This window comes from Podarcis bocagei (genome assembly GCF_964188305.1).
Source record: "Podarcis bocagei genome assembly, chromosome: 7".
Lineage (NCBI taxonomy): Eukaryota > Metazoa > Chordata > Lepidosauria > Squamata > Lacertidae > Podarcis > Podarcis bocagei.
The window spans coordinates 53,117,016-53,139,430 of NC_138132.1; the positions used below are offsets into that span (position 1 = coordinate 53,117,016).

The 22,415-nt window shown below is 45.1% G+C and overlaps 1 protein-coding gene across 5 annotated transcripts in view; it reads left to right on the forward strand.

Annotated features, from left to right (window-relative positions):
• Positions 1 to 3,214: 3,214 nt before the first annotated feature.
• Positions 3,215 to 22,415, forward strand: part of KIAA0513 — a 55,118-nt gene continuing 35,917 nt past the window's right edge. For 2 of the 5 annotated variants that reach the window (XM_081201235.1, XM_081201240.1), the window contains exon 1: positions 3,215 to 3,341. The gene's annotated coding sequence lies outside the window, so the exon portion shown is untranslated. Of the gene's footprint in view, positions 3,353 to 4,228; positions 4,253 to 4,669; positions 4,765 to 22,415 lie in introns of those variants that run through there. The other 3 variants (XM_081201237.1, XM_081201239.1, XM_081201238.1) reach the window with 3 other exon arrangements.

A 22,415-nucleotide genomic window follows, 5' to 3' on the forward strand; every position in this document is an offset into this window, starting at 1 on the left:
GCCTTAAGAGAAAATTTAATGAAAATGATTTATAGGTGGTACATGACGCCAGTCAAGTTTGCAAAAATTTACCATTTGCCTGACAATAAATGTTGGAAATGTAATGAGACTGAAGGTACATTCTTTCACCTTTGGTGGACATGCCCAAGGATTAAGACATTCTGGGAGATGATCTATAACGAAATGAAAAATATATTTAAATATACTTTCCTGAAGAAACCAGAGGCCTTTCTCCTGGGCATGGTCGGCCAAATGGTGCCAAAGAAGGACAGAACTTTTTTTATGTGTGCAACAACAGCAGCAAGAATACTTATTGCGAAGTATTGGAAGACACAAGATTTACCCACCCGGGAAGAATGGCAGATGAAGTTGATGGACTATATGGAACTGGCGGAAATGACTGGCAGAATCCGAGACCAGGGAGAAGAGTCGGTGGAAGAAGATTGGAAAAAGTTTAAAGACTATTTACAGAAATACTGTAAAATTAATGAATGTTAGAAAAATGTTGGGATGAAGTTATATGGCTTTAGTAGAAATGTTATAAGGAACTAAGTATAAATAGATTAATAGAGTATTAAAGGAAAAAATAAGGTTAGAATGTGTCAAGATAATTATAGGATAGAAAACAGAGGAAGATGGAAAGGAATTGCTGAAACAATTAACAGAAGTGGAATACAAAAAGGGAGGTGTGAGGAGGTCGTTGAAACAAGTGAATGAAAGATAAGATATTGAAATTGTTTGATGTGTTTTAAACGGTTTTTGTTTTGTTTTCTTAGTTTAATGTGTTAGTGTTATGTAGTGTCTTTGTATTGTATTGTATTGTATTGTCTTTTTTTTGTTGTGTTTAAATTGTTGGAAAAGTAATAAATATTTTTTTTTTAAAAAAAAGAGTGGTAGACTCGTAATCTGGTGAACTGGGTTCGTGTCTCCGCTCCTCCATATGCAGCTGCTGGGTGACCTTGGGCCAGTCACACTTCTCTGAAGTCTCTCAGCCTCACTCACCTCACAGAGTGTTTGTTGTGGGGGAGGAAGGGAAAGGAGAATGTTAGCCGCTTTGAGACTCCTTCAGGTAGTGATAAAGTGGGATATCAAATCCAAACTCCTCTTCTTCTTCAGGGTGCCACGGCACACTGGTTGAAAAACACTGATAGAGGCCAATGCATGCCCCAAGGCTTCTTCAGTCTTGAAGAATATCAAAGCTAACATCATAACAAAACATAGTGGCTGGCATGGTGCAGCCTGATCCTATGCACACTTACTTGGAAGAAAAGCCTGCTGTGTTCGGTTAGGCAGGTTAGTTCCCTAATAAGTGTGCATTTAAACCCATCCAGTGCTAGAAATCCAGCAGCAGCTTCCCATAAAACCTCAACCCCTTGGTAGAACATCTGCCTCGCATGCCAAAGGTCCCAAGTTCCATCCCCAGCATATCCAGGTAGGGCAGGGAAAGGTCCCCCAGTCTGGAAACTTGGGGAGTTGCTGCCAGTCAGTGTAGGCAATACTGAGCTAGATGGACCAATGGGTCTGGACTCTGTATAAAGGCAGCTTCCTATGTTCCTACCTGCCTTTCCATCACTGGCTTCTAGCATGACAGCTTTTGTTTGTAAATCAAAAGACCTGCAGCAGAGGGCGCATTTGCATTGAGAAATAAGCTCTTTTCCCTGATGCAACTGGAAGCTGTGAAAGGGGCAAGGGGAACAATGCTGAGGAACAGCACAGTTCTTCTGTCTTTCCTTACAGGGTTTTGCTATAAATCCTGCCTTTATTACCTTTACGGTACTTTTTATTACAATTATTTATTTCCTGGGTAAATGGATTTTAGAATTGCTAAGCCTGATTTGTATTCAATTGCTATGATTTTATTGTACAGTGCTTAAAACAAAAATTGTCATGAGCTGTCTTGCAGGCCTTGTTGTGAGAGCTAGTGTGGTATAATGGTTCAAGTGTAGGACTAGGACCTGGGATGCCAGGATTCAAATTCCTGCTCAGCCATTAAAGTCACCAGGTCACCCTGGGCCAGTCACGGTCGCTCAGCCTAAACATACCTCACAGGGTTGTTGTGAAAATAAAACGGGGAGAAAGTGGAGTGTGTGAGTGTGTGTGTAAGTAAGTAAGTAAGTAAGTAAGTCAGGATAAACAGAAATCGAATGAATAAATCTGGTGCATGTTTTCTCAGAAGTACAGAGTTCAATGGTGCTTACTCCTAAGTAGGCGTGTGTATAGGGCTGCAGCCAGTGTGGAGCAAGTGTACGCAGGTGTCTCCAAAAGTAAATCCCTGTTGGAGAGTGTCCATGGTGGCTCATTGGAACTGGTAGGGTGGAAGACAGGGAGGAGGCAACATGAGGAGGAGGAGGAAGCTGACAGACAGGGCTACCCTCAGGATGTTGTAAGAAAGAAGACAGGCAGGTTTATGCAACTATGCATGGCATGGAGAAGGTGGATAGAGGAAAGTTTTATTCCTACTCTCACAACACTAGAAGCCGCGGACATCCATTGAAGCTGAGTGTTGGCAGATTCAGGATGGATAAAAGACTTCTTCATGCAGCTAAGCTATGGAACTCGCTTCCACAAGAGGCAGCGACGGCCACCGACTTTGATGGCTTTAAAAGAGGATTGGACAAGTACATGGACAAGGCTATCAATGGCTACTAGCCATAATGGGTATGCTCCACCTCCAATGTCAGGGGCAGTAATGCTTCTGAATACCAGCTGTTGGGCTTCTGCTTGAGGGTTTCCCACAGGCATCTGGTCGGCCACTGCCAGAATGAGATGCTGGGCTAGATGGCCTGAACCAGCAGACCCGTTTTATGTTCAGGTGGGGACAACTGGACTCAAGGATGTGTGCTTGTGAATCGCAGCTCAAACTACTGCAGATTGACCAAACAAGCCTCTCTGACCCCCAGAGGTCTAAGGCTACACCCACGCCATGCATTTAATACCCATTGAAAGCACATTGTCCCGTCCCCCCCAAAGAATACTGGGAACTATAGTTTGTTAAGAGTGCTGCGAACTGCAGCGCAGCGAGAGGCAAACTACAGTTCCCATGGTTCTTTTTTCCGGGGGACCATGTGCTTTGAAAGTGTTCTACCTGAATGGTTGTGGCTAAGACCTTATTAACGCGAGAGGGTACTGCAGCAGTCCGCTCACCTCCCCCGGCAGCGCGGCTGCAAACCCGCCTCCCGCTCAGGCTTCCCCGGCCCCTCCTCTGAACCTTCTCACGTGGCAGCCACTGTGCCGCCTCCTTCCCCGGCCGCGGCTCCGAGTCTGCGCCCTTCCGCTCGCTCAGTTCGCAAGAGGAGGGAGAAGACGCGCAGCCGGACGCACGGAGGGCGCTGTAGCAGGAGGTAAGGCGCAGGTGGGCGCAACCGACTTTCTGGGGGGTGGGGCGCAAACCTATACAGGGATTCGCGCTGGGAGAACTCCCTTTGCAAATCGGGCGCTGCAGCGTACAGACCACTACGGGGCATATGCAGAGTGCCTTTGCTTGCATTCCGTGGAGTAGAGAGGTGAGAGGCGACGTGGTTCCCTCTGCGATTTAAACAGGGGAGCGGGTAAAGCTGAAGGGCCTGGGGGCTCCACAGAGAGGAGGGGCGCGCTTCTGGAAAAGCCTAGCCCCCCTGCCTACCGTTCAAGATCCATTATTGGTGACGGGTTGCATGGATTCCCTTCTGCTTAGTTTCTGGAGATGGCTGTCAGCCCTCTGGTGTATGTTTGTCTTTCTCCAGTGTTGGGCTTCCCAGATACATCCTGGGAGAAGAGGATGCTGGGCTGGATTTGCCTTTGGCCTGACCCAGCAGCCTCTTCTTAGGCTCTTGTGTGAAATTCTGTAGAGCGCCTGCCACTCAGCTGTGCAGCCAGTACAGAGCTAGCTGGACCAGTGGTCTGAGGCATCTTATTCCATCGCAGTGTTTTTTACAGTGGTACCTCAGGTTAAGTACTTAATTCGTTCCAGGGGTCCGTACTTAACCTGAAACTGTTCTTAACCTGGAGCACCACTTTAGCTAATGGGCCTCCCGCTGCTGCCGTACTGCCGGAGCACAATTTCTGTTCTCATCCTGAAGCAAAGTTCTTAACCTGAAGCACTATTTCTGGGTTAGCAGAGTCTGTATCCTGAAGCATATGTAACCTGAAGCATATGTAACCCGAGGTACCACTGTATTTGTTTGATCCATTGAACCAGCCCTTCAAATTGCATTGGCTAGCTGGCTGGGCAAGAGAGCGCTTCTAAGCATGTAAAGAGTGCCTCAGATTCCCTGTAAGTGCAGTCTATTTATTTTTACTATTTTTTAACAGCAGGAAATAAATGGCGCTGCCCAAGAGTTTTTAGAACCCGAAAAATATTGTGTGTGTGTTTTGTTTTTTGGAATAGGTAGTGTCATTTGTGAATTTGGAGCCATCAAACCAAAAATGGAGTGAAGTCTTGATTCAAAATGGCACCTGGCTTCCAAACGTCAACGAAGACCCCTCCCCCACCTTAGGAACCCTTGCGACCAAGTTTGGTGGTGATATCTCCAGAGGCATCCAAGCCTATAGAGACCAAAGGGACAGACAAACCACTTTCCAAATTATATAGTGGATTGCGTTTATATTTCACCTTTCCTCCAGTGAGCTCAAAGTATTATAGATGACTTCCCCACTCCCTCCATATCATTGCAGCCCCGTGAGGTTGGTTAGGCCGAGAGCTGGTGACTGACCCAAGATCCCCCAATGAGCTTCACGGCCGAGTGGAGATTTGACACACCACATTGGCTTTCTTGATCTATACAGGTAGAGCAAATATGTTTCTTTGGTTACCTCTTTAAATAGGTTTGATTGGAATCTTGAGTCAGAATCAGCCCTGACTTTTTCCTTTTAAAAAGATTTCTCTGAACCCCCCTCCTGGGGGGGGGCATTTTGGGGCATAACTAATTGAGGGTGGGATATGGTGCTTCCTGGCAGCACAGATGTGTAAAATCCACTGACAGCTATTAAAATACTGTTTTCCTCTCCACTTGGTATGATTTTCAAGATGGCAGCTGACAAGCCAGGTATCCTATCCACCTGCTGACAGGCTTAGTATGGCCGGTAGGACAGGCATCATAGCATGACTGCATCTTCTCACTAGCCAGCTGTGTGTACACTATACATGTAAAGCACGTCTCCACCCACCCAAAGAATCATGGGCACTGTAGTTTAAGGGTGCTGGGAGGGATAAACTACAGTTCCCAGGATTCTTGAGGGAAGCAATGTATGGTGTGTAGATAGCCTGTGCCTTCGTCCTTGCTAAGTAAAGGGTCTGACATCATGGGGCAATAGGTGGGGATGGGGGGCGTTGAATTGGAGGCACGTGACATTAGACAGCCTTTGAATTGCAGTTGCATCCTAGACAGTCCAGTTATTCCTAACCCTCCCTAAATGCTTATTCTCTCTGTATAGAAATAGTCTGTGAGGGCTGGTTAAACCGTTGGCTTCAGGTGTTGAATTATTGCCATTCTTGCTTGTGGGCCTCCTTAGGCTTCTGGCTGGCCACTGTGAGAACAGGATGTGGACTAGATGGGCCACTGGCCTGATCCAACTGCAGAGCTCTTATTATGTTAAGCCTGTCAGGCCTCTGGAGAGCTCATTAGGGGAGCATTAAGGCACCTTATTTCCCTGGATTCCCTGGATTCAGCATTCAGTACTTTTGAGATAGGCTGCCTCTGAACATGAAGGCTTTGTTTACTGTGGCACTGTAGGTTAAACCACAGAGCCTAGGACTTGCCGATCGGAAGGTCGGCGGTTCGAATCCCCATGACAGGGTGAGCTCCCGTTGTTCGGTCCCAGCTCCTGCCAACCTAGCAGTTCGAAAGCACGTCAAAGTGCAAGTAGATAAATAGGTACTGCTCCGGCAGGAAGGTAAACTGTGTTTCCATGCGCTGCTCTGGTTCGCCAGAAATTGCTTAGTCATGCTGGCCACATGACCCGGAAGCTGTATGCCGGCTCCCTCAGCCAGTAAAGTGAGATGAGCGCCGCAACCCCAGAGTCATCTGTGACTGGACCTAACGGTCAGGGGTCTCTTTACCTTTACCTTATTTTTCAGATAGGCTGCCTCTGAACATGGAGGCTTTGTTTATTGTGATTAGCCTGTATCCTCAGCGTTGATTCAGTAGAATTTCAGGTTCAACCGATTCTGGAATAAATGTCTCCTTTCTGTGAAGTCTCTCTTGGATTAAAATGGTTTCCACTGGCTGACTGTAGCTTTGTTCTCTTATTCACCTTTCACTCCTGATTACTCTTAATAGGTGCAAATTGCCTTTGATCCTTGCAAGATCTTTTATCTGCTATGGCTGGTGTTTGCCTTGGCTAGGCAGTAGGGTTTTGGGAAAATGAGTGTGGGGAGGGATCCCAGTTGTGACAGCTGGTACGTAGAAAGATCCTAGGAAAAGCTGTTCTAAAAACAACAAAGCAAGAAGAAACTTTCTTTGAATTTTGGCAAAGCTTTGGCATGCTGTTTCTATACAATAGTTAATTAAAAGCTTCGGGATGGTTCTGAAGCTAAGATATTCCTGCAAAGGGAAGAGAAAAGTTGTTTGCAATATATTTCCTGGAGGAGAGAGAAAGCCAAGCAAAAGTCCTTTTGCAGCAGGCTATGGTCTCATGGAGCAGAGGATGCTTTGCTGCACAGTGCTGAGGTGAGCTGGAATGAGTGAAAATGGACAGAGACAAGTCTCCCCCCCCCTTGCTTAATGCAAGAACCTGGGGCCATCTGATCAAGTTGAAGGTTGGAAGATTCAGGATAGACAAAAAGTACTTTGTCATGCAGCACATAATTAAACTGTGGAATTTGCTCCCAGAAGAGGCAGTGATGGCTGCCAACTTGGATGGCTTTAAAAGAGGATTACACAGATTTCTGGAGGATAAGGCTATCAATGGCTGCTAGTCACGATGGATATGTATTTCTTGCACTCTCAGAAGCAACCTGCTTTTGAATGCCAGTTGCTGGGAATCCCAAGCGGGGAGACTTGCTGTTGCACTCAGGTCCGGGGGGGGGGGGGTTCCATTGGGGAACCTGGTTGGCCACTTTGAGAACAGGATGGTGGTCCTTTAGCCTGATCCAGAATGGCTCTTCTTTATTCTTAAATGAAACAGTATGAAGTTAGAGATTTCTGGAAAATGGGGGCTCTTTTGCCAAGGTGTAAAAAGCCAGAGGGGGTGGGATGGTACCTGCATTGAGACAACAGATTTTAAAACATATATAAGTTTTTACAGTAGGATATAGGGGTTTAAGAAGTTCATTGCTGGATCTGACCAAAGTCCTGTTTAGTCCGTCATCTTGTTCTCCACAGTGGCCAATCAGGTGCTTCTGGAAAACTCAGAAACAACAAAATGAACTTCCAAGGGAAAGTCTGCTCAGAGGTCCACACCTGCCCACTTTATACAACAGCACAGCATCAGGCCCTTTCTTTCAGACTGTTCACTGGGTCTGTCTAGATGCAGCATGATCTGTGTACATAGGCAGGATCGTCTCACACTGCATGAATAGGGGCAACTATGTACAATTGTATTTGCTCACATGGATGCAGTCTATCAGCACAAACATTAATCTACTCCTCTGGGTTCTCTTAATGATCTCTTGCTTCCAACGCCTGTTGATGCTCGAGACAAAGCACAGAATACCCCCACTACAGTGGCTATATCTAGTTCCTTCATATGAATCTTGCATGACTCTTCCTTCTCCTCCCTTTTAAAAAGTAGACCCTGCATCATTGAAATTTTTCATAAGATTATAATCTTCAGGCCACCGGAGCCAAACCTTTAAAATAGGATGAGCAGAGGAAGAGGGGTGTGGTTGGTGCCGACCGCCCCAGGTGTCACCACTGAGGGGAGGTGACAAAATGCCGGGTGGCACTCACCGTGGAGCCTACAGCGCGCTTGAGCCACGCATCTCTCCTGAGAGAGACATGGTGGCTTGGACGCCCGCAGGCTCAGCGCTGCCCCAAATGGACCACCCACTGCCTCTCCCCAGCTGTAGGGCAGCTGAGTGGGAGGAGGCAGGCAGACTCTGGAGGTCCCGCAGTGCGTCCCGCCCCTGGGTGCACCGCCCCAGGTGCCCAAGCAGCTTCCTTTGCCGCTGGATGAGCAGGTGCATATTAAAAATGTATAAACTGGACCTTCATCCAAAAATGGATTTCAGGGCAATATACATAAGAATCTGAAGCCACAGAATTATACAGTTGGAAGGGACCCCGAGGATCATCAACCTCCCTCAAAGGAATATGCAGCTGTCCCTTATGGGGATCGAACCTGCAACCTTGATGTTATCAGCACCACACTTTAACCAACTGAGCAATCTCCAGTTCAAAATTAAAACAACAGAAAGTGTTAAACAGCAGTATGAAAAATCTGAGAGGAATGAAAATACTTTACCAGCTGAAAATACAATAACTTAAGATGCCTGGGCAAATGAAAGGTTTTAAGCTGGTGCCAAAGGGAATTCATCATTTGCTATGGAGTGGGATGGAGCAGGTCTCACTGTAGAGAATAGCTAAGGGTCCAACTTCACCTCTGTGTTAAAATGGATCCATGAGATTGGGGTTAGGTTGGAGCAGGGGCGGGGGAACCTGTGGCCCTTCAGATCAGCCCCTGCCAGCATGTCAGGAATGATGGGAGTCCCAGTCCAGTGATACCTGGAGGACCGGACCACAGGTTCTCCATCCTGGCTTTAAATTAATGCTAGGAATATGAATACCTTGCAAATGGGACTTGTGCCAGTACTTTTACTATGCCTGTGGTCCTGAGTGTTCCCTTTGCATTTTCTTCCTTTCTTTTTTCCCAAGCCAGCCTTGGCCAGTATCCTCCTGGCCACGCCTGGGACAACCGGCTTCATTTTTCAAGGCGGCATTTTCCAAGAGACAGCGTGTTCTGAGGTTCCTCTCTGATCACAAAACAGCTGGCACTCTCTGCGCAAATTTAGCAAAAAGCCCAGGTTAGATCAAAACGATAATGCAATTCACCCTGTCAAGTCCTGGTTATAAATCTGGAAGGACGTGTACTTTGGAGAAAGGCCTGGAGGAGCCTCCTACCACCACTGCTTTTTTGTTCTTGAGCCAAATCATTTACAAGTGCGAAACCCAAGGGATTGCAGTATCCTGGGACCGGATAGGATAGGAAGAAGCACTTTTAACTGTTGAAGGCTGTGGGGACCTTTGAGAGGCCTCCTACTTGAAGCTGAAAAATCTCCTTCCAGGAGAAATATTTCCAATATTTAAAGTGCCAGGTGATTCTTTCTTCCCTTTATTTTGGGAGCAAGTGTCAGATTTGGTTTGGAGAGCTAGGTTGATGTTCAGGACAGACAAAAAAGTAGATGTCTTTATACAATGCATAATGAATTTATTTGCAAATGACAGTCATAACTGTGTAAATGGATAAGACCACTGTTCTTCAGCTTGGGGGATTTGGCCTGATCCAAGGTGGCTCACAGCAGGAGCACTACCACCATGCAAATATATGATAAAAGATTAAGAAAAGGGTCCCCTAGGCATGTTTGGGTTAAAACTTAAAATTGTATCTTGGGTCTGAAAAGGCTGAAGCTAAATGGATTGGACATTTCATTTAATTTCCCTTTTAATTTGTATGCTGCCTTACTATATTACTATACACAAGGCCGTTTTACAAGCTGAAGAAACAACGGTCCAATATAATACGTCAGGCAGGTATGGTGTTAATTGTTCTTGCCAGGAGCTTTTAAACTGTGCAGCTAAAAGTGGGAGCTCTACAGTTCAGAGATCAGAGGTGGCACACCTGTGCAGGCCAGGTGTTGGGAACAGATACAAAATGATCACGGGGGTAGAGCAGCTCCCCTGTGAAGAAAGATTACAACTGGGGGCCTTTTAGTTCAGCCAAAAAAGTGACTAAGAGGAGATACAATAGAGGTGTATAAAAATGATGCATGGTGCTCAGAAAGTGGGTAAGTATTTCTCTGTCCTTCATAATACTAGAACTCAGGGAAAACCAAGGAAGATTCAGGACAGACAAAAGCAGTTCCTCCTTCACTCAGCGCATAGATACAAACTATGGGATTCGTTCCTGCAAGAGGTAGTGAGTGCCACCAACTCATGGCTTTAAAAGAGGGTTATTTATTTATTTTATTTCATAACATTTATACACTAATTGGTTGTAGAAGAAAAACCTCAAGAGCTGTTTACAAAAGACAATAAAATTATAAAGGAAAAATTGCAACAGAAGTTTAAAATGTACAAAAAGTTAAAATAGTAACAACAGGTATTTATTAGAGAAATTTGTGGAGTGCAAGCCTATCAATGGCTTCCAGCCACAATGGCTATGTTCTCCCTCCACTGTCAGAGGCAGTGTGCTGCTGGCTACCAGTTGCTGGGAATCACAGGTGGGGAAGAATTCTGTTTCACTTGCATCGTGCTTGCAGGTGCCCCATAGCCATTTTGTTGGCCCCTATGATAAGAGAGTGTTGGATTTGACCGGCCTGGTCTAGCAGGGCTCTCCTTGTCTCGTTATGTCCTGTTTTTCAACTCCCCAAGGGTATCTGTACTTTCCTATGGGTGACTCTGTCTTCTGTTGGAGGAATACAACCCAAAATTTCATAATCTTTCATCCATATACAAAAAGTCAATTATGGTCTAAGGAACATTATACTGATTTGTGTGTGTGTCCTTGGTTACTGTGATATTTTAAGCAGAATGTCAAATTATACGAGAAGAGTGTCAAATTATATGAGTGAAAATAATGTAGGAGGTTGAACATTGTATTGGAATTTTATATTCCTCATAATTAACAAACTCCATTCTTCAATAAATTTGTTTGGTGCACATCTTTCAAGATCTCTTATAATGCATAAATGTTGTGGCAATGCTATATCATATATCACTTTTTTTTTATACCATTGCAAAATGTTAACTGGTTTATCTGATATCCAGTTTCTTGCTGTGACTAGTCTGTCTGCAGTGATCTCATCTGTTGCAGGTTCCAGATCTTTCTTGTTTACTGTGTGTTTCAGATATCCCAATAAAGCAGACAGTTTCTTAGGTGTTGGCATAAAAATATTTTTTTCCTTTGTTTTGCCAGTGTGATTTGCCTCCTGCCCAGTCCTTCTTAAGCATCTCTTGTGGGTTTATTTGATATTCTTGTGCTGCTTTTCCAACAGCAAATGTTGAGTTCAAAGTGGCTGATGATAATACCATGATCATGAAATTGATTGTAATAAAACCTCACAGAGGTTTACAAAAATAATAAAATGATAAAATTATTGGTAAGAAAAGAAACCTATTTAAAACATTCAGAAATGATTAAACAATAAGCTAAAAACCAGATTAAAACATGTCAACATTCTATGTGTCTAGGTAGGCTTGCCTAAACAAAAATGTTTTTAGCAGAGGCCAAAAACAGTACTGTGTAGGGGCCTGCCTGATGTCTATAGTGCTGCCACACCAAAAGATCATCTTCTTACAAATGTGCAATAAGTATATACCTATAATGGTGCCAGTTCCACATCGGGGTGCTGATTTAATAGTATCAGCTGCTCTTGAATCTGAGAGAGAATTTCAAGGGCTAGCATGCTTGCCCACCATGTTCATATAAACAAAGAGGTAAGTAACAGCTTTAAAACAACCTTAATGTATTTGTAAAGCAATCAGGAAAGAAAGGGGGAAGTTGTAAAATACACAGTGCAGTATATCAGTGAGCAAACAAGGCCTTATTCTGCTTTTGTTATTCATGTTACTCAGCAGGAAGAGGAAGGGCTGGAGCTTTTGAGATATTAAGGCAAGGGGACCACACTGAAGGAATGCTGTTTTGTCTCTCCTGTTCTCATAATGAATGGGTTTCATGTATCATTTACCAAAGGGCTGGGGAATTCTTTGGCCCTCCCGGGTTTCAATGAAGCCCTGATGTAAGTTGAAGTCCAGCAGCATTTGGAAGGCTATCAGCCATACGTTTCCGGTCCCTAATTCTTGTATGCTGTCTATGCTTTGCGGTTGCAAAGGAGAGCTGCTTTGCAGGAATGACATACAGTGAGTTGTTGAAGTATGTGAGTAAAGAGTTGAATAATACACGTTTCCTAATAAAAATGTAGGTGTAGCCCTGCTAGATCAGGCCAAGGGCCCATCTAGTCCCAGCATCCTGTTCTCGCATTGGCCAACCAGATATCTATGGGAAGCCCATATATTTAATGCATTTTAAGTATATCCTTTTTTACACATGGATATGGAGACAAAAACTGAAAGCATTTAAATGCGAGAGATACACACAATATCAATTCTGTATAAAGCTGTAGATTAATTTTGTAGAGTTGTTGATTTTTATATTAAAAAGTTAATGAATTTAAATGCATTACATCCTTTCCCCCTTTGCTTTAAAATGCTTGTTATACCTGAATCATTGTGTAGGATGTAGCTGCAATATGACTTTGCTCTGAGCTGTACAAATCATCTCTCGGGGCCTGTGAGCAATGGAAGGACTTGCTTAGGAGTTATTTGCTACTCGCAAGTATGCCATGCTGGTGGGCTTGGAACATAACCTAACAATTTAGGAAGAGTCCAGCTGCATCAGGCCAAAAGATCATAGAACATAGAACAGCATTTGTCCAATCCTCTTTTACACCCTTCTAAGTTGGTGACCAGGGATGCAGGTGGCCCTGTGGGTTAAACCACAGAGCCTAGGACTTGCTGATCAGAATATCAGCGGTTCGAATCCCCGCAACGGGGTGAGCTCCCGTTGCTTGGTCCCAGCTCCTGCCAACCTAGCAGTTCGAAAGCACATCAAAGTGCAAGTAGATAAATAGGTACCGCTCCGGCGGGAAGGTAAATGGCGTTTCCGTGCGCTGCTCTGGTTCACCAGAAGCAGGTTAGTCATGCTGGCCACATGACCTGGAAGCTGTACACCGGCTCCCTCGGCCAATAAAGTGAAATGAGCGCCGCAACCCCAGAATCGGCCACGACTGGACCTAAGGTCAGGGGTCCCTTTACCTTTACTAAGTTGGTGACCATCACTACCTCCTGTAGCAGCACAATCCACATTTTAGCTGTGCACTTTTGTCTGTTCTGAATCTTGGAACATTCAGCTACACTGTATGTCCTCGAGTTCTAGTATTATGAGAGAGGAAAAGAAACTTTCCTCTACAGTGGTACCTCGGGTTACAGACACTTAAGGTTACATACGCTTCAGGTTACAGACTCTTCTAACCCAGAAATAGTACCTCGGGTTAAGAACTTTGCTTCAGGATAAGAACAGAAATCGTGCGGCAGCAGTGGGAGGCCCCATTAGCTAAAGTGGTGCTTCAGGTTAAGAACAGTTTCAGGCTAAGAACGGACCTCCGGAACGAATTAAGTACGTAACCCGAGGTACCACTGCATTAACTTTCTCTGCACCATGCATCATTTTGTTCACGATTCTGTCATCTCTCCCCACCCTTACTTGCCATTTCTCTAAACTAAAAAGCTCAAAAAGTTATAACGAAAGGTTATAACTTTTGGAGCTTTTTAGTTTAGAGAAATGGCAAGTAAGGGTGGGGAGAGATGACAGAGTTTCTCTGTTTCCCCCCTTGATCATTTTGGTTTCCCTTTTCTGAACCTTTTCCCAGATCTACAATATCCCTTTTTGAGGTGAGGCAACCAGAGCTGAACACAGTATATTCTAAGTGCGGTCTAACCGTAGATTTGTATAATGGCATTATGATACTTAGAGCACTGGCTAAGCTTGTTAACACGGTCTGCAATTTGCAATGATGCTGCCAGGATTGTCTTTGCCGTCCTTCCAACTGTACTGCGCTGTGCCCTTTCCGCATGTGTTGTTTTCCTTCTCTGTCCTGTGACGGCGGCGCAGCTGACAAAAGCTTTTCCATCTGCTTAATTCTCTTTCACTGCAAGGAGAGCGGGGGGGGGGGGGACTATTTTGAAGAGCTCTTTATGCATCTTCCATCTAGCCAATTATTATATTAAACTCTAGGGCCGAGATGCATGAATTAATTAAATTTCCATCTTTGCTTTTTAAAGCGAGGGAGGTTGTTGGGATAGCATCACCCTTCTCTTAAAAAAATTTCCTTTGCTCTGTTGCCACTGGTTCAGATGCTAGCCTAGTAACTGAACTGTCCAATGGTTACAGAATGCGTTGCTGCAGCTTCTCATCGTTTAAGCTTGAGCTGAGCGTGTGTTGCAGGATTGGAGAAAACTGGGGCAGCACATGGGGCGCTGGAGGGCAGTGTTAACAGCCGGTGCACAGCGTGGACTTGATGCCAGCGGCTTTGGCGGTGTGCTCCAGGACTTGGATAGCTCACGCTAGATAACTGCATTGCTGTGGTTTGTGTTGCTTTTCTTTCCCTTTAGAATTACTGTTTAAAATGTGACACTGGCCCATGTTAGGACCATCTAACAAGCTTAGCACAGAAGCATACAGCCAAGAAAGTCATTAAGAGAAAGACAAAGCATCACTGCCACTAGAACTGCCCTCTCCTCCAGCACCTTTCACCCTTAGCATCAAAACCCAACACAAATTAGAAAGCTCTGCCTAAGTCTTAATTCTCCATTGCTATTGCTGTTAATGCTGTTTTGCTTATGGGTCATTGGTGGAGCATCTGCTCTGCACCTAAAAGGTCTCAGGGCCATTTCCTGGCTGCTTGGGCGGGGGGATCCCTTGGAGATCCACTGCCACTCAGTATAGACTGCAGTGGTCAGCAAACTTTTTCAGCAGGGGGCCGGTCCACTGTCCCTCAGATCTTGGGGGGGGGGGGCGGACTATATTTTGAAAAAAATAATATGAATGAATTCCTGTGCCCCACAAATAACACAGAGATGCATTTTAAATAAAAGCACACATTCTACTCATCTAAAAACACGCTGATTCCCAGACTGTCTGTGGGCCGTCCGTGAGAAGGCGATTGGGCCGCATCCAGTCCCCGGGCCTTCGTTTGCCTAACTGTGGTAGACTGACAGTCTGACTTGGTACAAGGCAGCTTCCTGTGTTTCTGCTGGCAGTCTGGAATGCCAAGCTGCAGTTTGTTCACTAAGGTCACTGAAAGTCAGGGGGAAGTAAAAGTCCCTGGCTGTTTCATTTAGATAAGCTCTTTCAAAAGATCTTTGCATGGGATCCTGCCTGAGGCAGTAAGCAGATGATGAAATAAAACTTTCTTGCTAGCTTGCGGTTCTGTAAGTGATTTGAGTCTATCCTGTACGAGAAGCTGCTTGAATGTGGCAGTGGTGTACCATGTATGGAGCATGGACAGCTCTGGACATTTGCAAGTACATATCTTCTGCAATAGTGAGTTAGTGGTGGATTTATAGTGGACCATCCACACATTCAGGTTTATTAGTTACTCTGTAGTGCTTCCCCGATGTTAACACATCATTGCCCTGCGGAGGGGCACATTTGCGGTATAGAATAACTTGCGCTGTAGAATAACAAAAGCGGGACAAAAAAACAAATGTGGAACATTTGTGGCATGGTTCCAGGATTTCAACAGGAAGTTACGAGATATGTACTGATTGGATACAAAGCAGTATGTCCTCACCAAAACCTTTGCAGGTGTAAATGAGACTGAAAGTGGGATTGTGTATAACTGCCCCATTACCTTAATGAACACGAATTGTCATGAATGCACAATAAAAAGGCCATAATGTGCTGTGGACTGCATTAACTCTGGACACAAGTGATGTTTCTGGTTTTTAGAGATGCATTGCCATCTGTGTCTTTTAACGATAAATTTGCAACTCATATTTTGATTGCCCTCTTGTTCGTTACACTTGTGGAAGAGCTCAGAACCAGGATAGGCTAAAGAGGCAAAATACACAAGCTTTGGCCTCAGAAGTATGCTTACAGGATCAAGCATCCAACTGCTTTGATGTGCCAGCATGGGAGAAGCAGTTGCAGGCCAGGCAGCTGACATAGCTGGTTCCTTATTGCGGATGTTGACATGAGTGTGCGGTTATTGCACAGGTGTAGTTATTATATGTCCTTAAAAATATTACCCCCAAAAAGCGTAAAGATAGCTGATGGACTGTTTAGACTTGTCCTGTATGATTAGGTGATCCCCAAAACTCCACGTGCTTGCTTTTCATCACATGTACACAGGTGTTTTCCTTTGTTTGCTTCATGATGTTTGGCACTGTTGGAGACTCTTCTGTTTATGTCACACCTTGCTAATCAGTTGAGTGCTATCCCAGCCTCTTTTGCTTATTGCTAATTGCAGCACCTGACCACGCTAAATAAATATATTATACTGCTTGGCTTAAAATAAGCTATTGAAGGAGAGAGGAAGGATGAGAGGACAGAATGGTAGGATTTAACTTTGGTTTAAAGTAGGGATGGGAAACCGGTGGTCTTGCAGATGTTGCTGGACTACAACTCCCGTCATCCCTAGCCATTGGCCATGTTCCCTGAGGCTGATGGGTGTTGGAGTCCAACAACAGCTGGAGGGCCACAGCTTCCCCATCTTGTATCAGTCAATGCAGAACTTAAATGTGTTTGCCCAGCTGGATTAAATTACTGTCCTCTCTTCTTTTGCTCTTAAAAATTGCCCAACATGTAACCTGAGTAAGGAGTTGACTGCCAGGTGTGGGTCCTGATTTGGGAAGCAAACAAGCAAGGTGAATGGGAGGTGTGATGCCCCAGGTTCCCTCTGTTGGTCTGTCATTTTGACAACTGTAGTCTTAATAATTCATGTCATTTCAAAGCTTACAAGTAAATGTTGCAAAGCACTCTTAGGTAACATGGAACTTCCTATGTCGTCTCTTGGAACAGTAAGAGAGACAGTGATAGATCCTTTTGTATTCTGGGTGAATTATTCACATACAGATTTTTTAATGGTTTTGAATTTTTGAAAAGGAAGAGCTTTGGCATGTAGCCTTCAATCTGCTTAATAGGTATTTTTTTTAGCTTATTGCCAGAGGTGGGGGGGCAGCATTTTCAATTGCAACATATGCTCGCTCCAGCTTCAGTGTCTTGTGGTATCCTTTCCTATTTTCTCAATAAGCTGCTTTAACAAAAGATGAGCCTAGCACCTTGGGGTTCAGGGGAGCAGTACTCTGGTAGCACAAGTGAGCCTAGCCACTCTGTGTTCTGGGTAACAGTGATGCTTCCTGGATCCTCCCTCTCAGCTGAATTCATCTAGAAACCTTAACGGCACTCTCACTCTGTCCTTTGCTTGGGATTATGAGGTTTTCCATGGGGTGGCAGCAGTGCCAGCCCTACCATTGGGCAGAGTGAGGTAAGCTAGTTTTCTCTGGCTTTCCTAGCTTAGCCTTGTGCCCTTAGTACGATGGAGGAAGTTGTTGCATTACCAGTGAGATTCACCTGTCTCTGTTCAGGCAAATTCTTTTGTATGTGAACTGGGGGGGGGTGGCAGAGAGAAGGGGGACATCCAATGAAGCCAAGTCTTGGGAAATTCAGGACAAGCCAAATAAAGTACTACTTCACGCAGCACATTGAAATTCTCTCCTCCAAGGTCTAGGGATGGCCAGCAACTTTCACAACTTTAAAGAAGGAGTAAAAAATACCATGGGGGAGTAAGGCTATCAATGGCTGCTAACCCTGATGGATGTATTCTGCCTCCATTGTCAGGGGTGGTATGTATTTGGAGTGTTAGCTGGTGAGATTCACAAATGCAGAGGGCTTCTCATAGGCTTCTGGTCGGGCACAGTAAGACCAGGATGCTGGACTGGCCCTGCAGAGCTGCTTTTGCGTTCTGATGACAGGCCCTCTGTTTCAGTTGCCTTTGAGCATCATTTGGTGGAAAGATGGGGTGCAAATGCAAATATATAACAGAAGAGCGAGGGATGGAGTTTTCTTCCCTAAGGACAACTCCTTTTCTGTACCCAGTTCTGTGCTCCAGTACATAGCTTGGGAATCACCATGTGAAGGCACAAGCGTTCAAAGGATTTCGCTTGCTTGAAATATACCACCTGCTGTGCTGATGAGTTGCTGTAGCTAGGCGATCGCATGGAGGCAGGCAGGCAGGCAAGCTTTTGGCAGGGTGTCACGAGATAGGAATGATTTACTGCCACGTTTTTACTGCTGTGTCTTTGTGACATCTAAGCAATAAAAGATAAGTTGGCATGCCTCTCTGGGGCTGTTGCAGCTTATCTGTTGGAACCGTGTGCACCTGGGTATGCAGAGCTTTCGTTGATTATGCACACGTGCGCAACGTGGTTCCTGCTCTAACAGCATGTCCTCGGCCCATTTCTTCAGCGAGTGCTTTCTGGAAACCAATCCTCTTTTACCCTTTGTTCTTCCTCTAGGCCAGAGGTAGCCAATGTTGTGCCCTTTCTGGCCACTCTGGCTGGACTGATGGGAGTTGGGATCTGATGGGAGCAGGTTAAATAGAAGACACCCAATGAAGCAACATCTGGAGGGCACTGTGTTTAAGGTGTTGCCTAGTTCCAAAAACTGAAGGTTTATCAACTCACACCTTTCTGAACAAATGAAGCCATGTATTTGCAAGTTAGAAAAGCACTGCTGGATCAGACCAAGCTGGTTCCATCTAATCCAGTCTCTTGGATTATTGGATGATTGGCCCGTCAGGTGCCCCCAAGATCCTCCCCCCTGCAAAAAAGGCTCAGCAAATTTGCCCAGCAATGACAATGGGTAGATCACATCCAGTATTTTTATACTGTGAGTAGATCACAGTCTCTTAGGAGTTGGATGTGCCTGCAGTAGACCATCCTTGCCTTTAGTTGGTTTCCCCCAGCAGTTGGCATTCACCTGGAGGTTTTTATTTAGCTCTTGCGGCTACTTCCTGTCAACAGACCTGTCCTTCATATTTTCATGAGAGCTGCTGCTGCCTCTTATCAGATTGCACTTGCGTAAATATCATTTCCTGTCCTCTTGTTGTGCAAGATCCCTAAAGTATAGTGTTTACTGTCTGTTTGCTCTCCTGCCCTGCTTTTCTTGCTCTGCATTCAATGTTGTTTCCATGGCCAGAAAAAATAAGGCTCCTTCCTTTTCCGGGAAAACACACACACACACACACACACAGAGAGAGAGAGAGAGAGAGAGAGAGAGAGAGAGAGAGAGAGAGCGCTGTGCCTCCACCTTTGCCAAACGCTTCTCAGTGTTTGTTGCTATTCTGGAATCTTACAACCTGCACATATCCCAAGGCTGTTCTGCCTCTGGCCTGTGTCATGCATGCCACACCGGAGGCAAAACACACCTCGCCGTGGATGGAGAGCAGCTTCAGTATTGTGCCTTCTAGCAGACATCCACTTCCTTTCTGCTCAGTGAGCATTGTATCTCTCCCATCAGTCAAAGTGCTGGGCAGATGACAGCACATGCCCAGATGACCAGCTTCATTGGCTAGGAATTGGGGGAGGGCTGTTAGTGCAGGAAGCAAACCAAGTTTTGCATATCAGGCGAAGACAAGTCCACACCTTCTCTTGTGTGTACAGCAGCATAAAAAAATCACCTACTTGAAATGCAGCAGGGGGGAACGACCTTGTTGTTTTAAGCCACTAATGTGCACATAGCCCTGATCTCCCTGGTTCTAGTCCAGCAGTGCAACCACAGTTGTTTCTATTCATGGGGCAAGCAAAAGTAAACAAACAAAATGTCCTGGTAACTTCTATGCCGCCTCATCCCAGAAGAGCCAAAGGGATGAAAATCATGTCCTTTGGTTTCTCCCACAGCCATTGACACTTCCATGCCCCAAGTGGCATTGCAATAATCTCTGGTGATGCGATGGTTGCGAAAATGTTTGAATGCTTTGGAACATTTAGTGTGATGGTCATGATACCCTTCCTGGTCTGAGGTTTAAGTGTTTTCCACTTAATGCTTGCAAAACAAATATGCCCGACACACCCAAGACCACAAGCCGTGGCATCCGCATTCCTGGCAGATGTCAAAAGAAGACAACAAGAGATTTTCCTAACCCAGATACCACAAGATTACTCCCCCCTGGTTGCTTTGGATCTGGAGACAATTCTAAGAGTCGTGATGCGATAGGGAACTTGCTCCCACACATGGCAGTAATGGCCATCAACCTAGATGAAAGAGGAGTAGGCAAATTCGTGAAGGATAAGGCTTTAAATGATGGCTACTAGCAAAGATGTCTATGCTCTGCCTCCAAGGTTGGAGGCAACAATGCTTATGAATGCCAGTGGCTGGAAACTACAGGAGGAGAAGAGTGCTTTTGTGCTTGGATTCTGCTTGTGGGTTTCTCACAAGTACCTGGTTGGCCACTGTGAGAACAGGATGCTGGCCTGATCCAGCATGGCTTAATATCTTTGTTATGTTATGTTATGTTATGTTATGTTATGTTATGTTATGTTATGGAAAGGGCTTCCCACGTATTCTTGTTTTATGTGGACACTAGTATAATCTGGCAAAGTGCCCACTTAGCATCTGTACTCTGCGTAACTGGCTGTGCTGGAGGCAAGCAGCCTTAGGTAAGGTGCAGTTGCTGTCTTTGGTAGAGGTCTGTAGGGCAAGGGTGGCTAACTTGGGACATGTAGTTCAGCAACACCTGGAGGGTCCCTACTATATGGTGTTCATAATTCTACACAAATACAGAAAGAGGGGCAGGGTTTAGTTTTGGACTACAGATTTGGCTTCCCCCTAAAAAAAACTACCACCCTAGGTTATTGCATTTAAAGAGTAAGAGTGGTAACTAACACTAGGTAACATCTCCTGTCAGAGCAAGGATTTTGGCTTGTGCAAGAAGGTTTCCCTTCCGTCACCCCCTAAATTTGTTCTAGTGGCTCCCCCAATCCTCCAGACTAGATTGGGGGAAGTATAGGGGGAGGAGACATGGGGAAGATGGAGTCCTATTGTGCAAAACAGAAATCATTGCATTGACAGGATGGGTCCCCTAGATACTGCCCTGAGCTTCCAGCTGTTAAGAAAAATCCCTGGAAGTGATTGACAGTATGTGGGAAAGAATTATGGTGATGTAGAAGCCAGAGAGGGAGCAGTACGTGGTTTCAGTTGTTCAGGAGTCACAATACTTTTATACATCTCCAAAGTCTAGAAACAGCATTATTAAAATTGCTGGCTCATATTTCTCCTTCCAAACTGAATGAACAACACAATAATAAAAGCAAAGCAAAGTAAAGCATTGTGTCCTAATTTGTGTAATTTGATAGCTTTCACAATAAATGGATATTTCCACCACATGAAAAAGAAAAAAAGGAAACCATTTATTTATTTTAGCTTCCATCCTCTTCAACAGCCATGGCCTGAAGCAGCAAATGTAGAAGCTTTGCTGAATCTAAGTGGGTCCCTGCTTAGCAGGGCTGCCTGGAAACACTGTATAGTTCTCACTGATCTTCTCAAGGAATGCGGGGCTATGAAGTTAGAAATAATTAAATCAAGCCGTTTAGTACCACCTTTACAAGGTAGATTGTAACATCTTACACCCTATACTCCAAACACTGAGAAGCGTATCTTTCTTTCATGGGTGGCTTCAGGTTTGAAGGTTCTCTAAACAAGGACCCTCTGATGTGTTTCTTCAATCAGTGAGCTGTATTTGTTGGTTTTACTTGGTGGCAGCAGTGAGGTAGCACTCTGAGCAGTACCAAGCAGCTGAGTCTAGCCTTCGTTTTCATTTTCCCATAATGGTTCCCAGCGTTGTGGCACTGCAGGGCATTATGGGAAATAGTGGCCCTAGAGCAGAATTAATTTTAAAGGGCCCCTCAGTGGTGGGCCTTGTTGGCGGCCCAGCAACTGCCCATGGATGCTGGGTGCCAGCAGCAGCTCTGCTTCTTTCTCTGAAGGGAACTAGGCGAACAGATGCATTCTCTCTTCAGCAGAAAATCCTTCACCTCTCCTTGAGTCTTTATCCCTCTCCAAGGGCTGCTACTAGGAGGCTGACGCACAGCTGCCTGGCTCTTTATTTTGGCACGTTGAAGGGGGAGGGGTTGAAAACACTTCCAGAGTCTCATCATGTTAGCTATGGGCTATCTTTTTATTTCCAAGGCCGCTTCAGTATAGGGGTGTGGATGTGGGAAAGAGAGAGAGAGAGAGAATGTGAGTGTGAATGTGTGTGTGAGATAGAAACTGAATGACAGCAAACATAAAATCAGAAATCTAATCTTTTCCTGGCGAAGTTAAACTGCCTTAGTGTCCAATATCAAATAATCCTTTTTGGCTGCTGATTAATGAGTGAGTGGCCTCTGTGGAGGTCTGACTCTCTTATAGAGCTGGGCAGATCTTTGCTCAGCATCCAAGCCTAGTAGGGATGGGATGCTTCTAGCATGGCTTCCACAGCTCAGGGGTAGAGTACTTGCTTTGCATGCAGAAGGAGCCAGGTTCAATCCATGGCCTCTCCTGTTTGAAGGATCTGGTTTTTCAAAACACCCTTCTCTTCCTGAGAGCCTGGGAAGATTCTGCAGTTTGGAGGAGGCTCAATGAACTGTTAGCCTGACCAAATCTAAGGTTTCTGAAAGATCATTTTCCCCATGAAGCTCGCTGTGTGACTTGGGGTTAGTCATTATCTCGGAGCCTAGCTT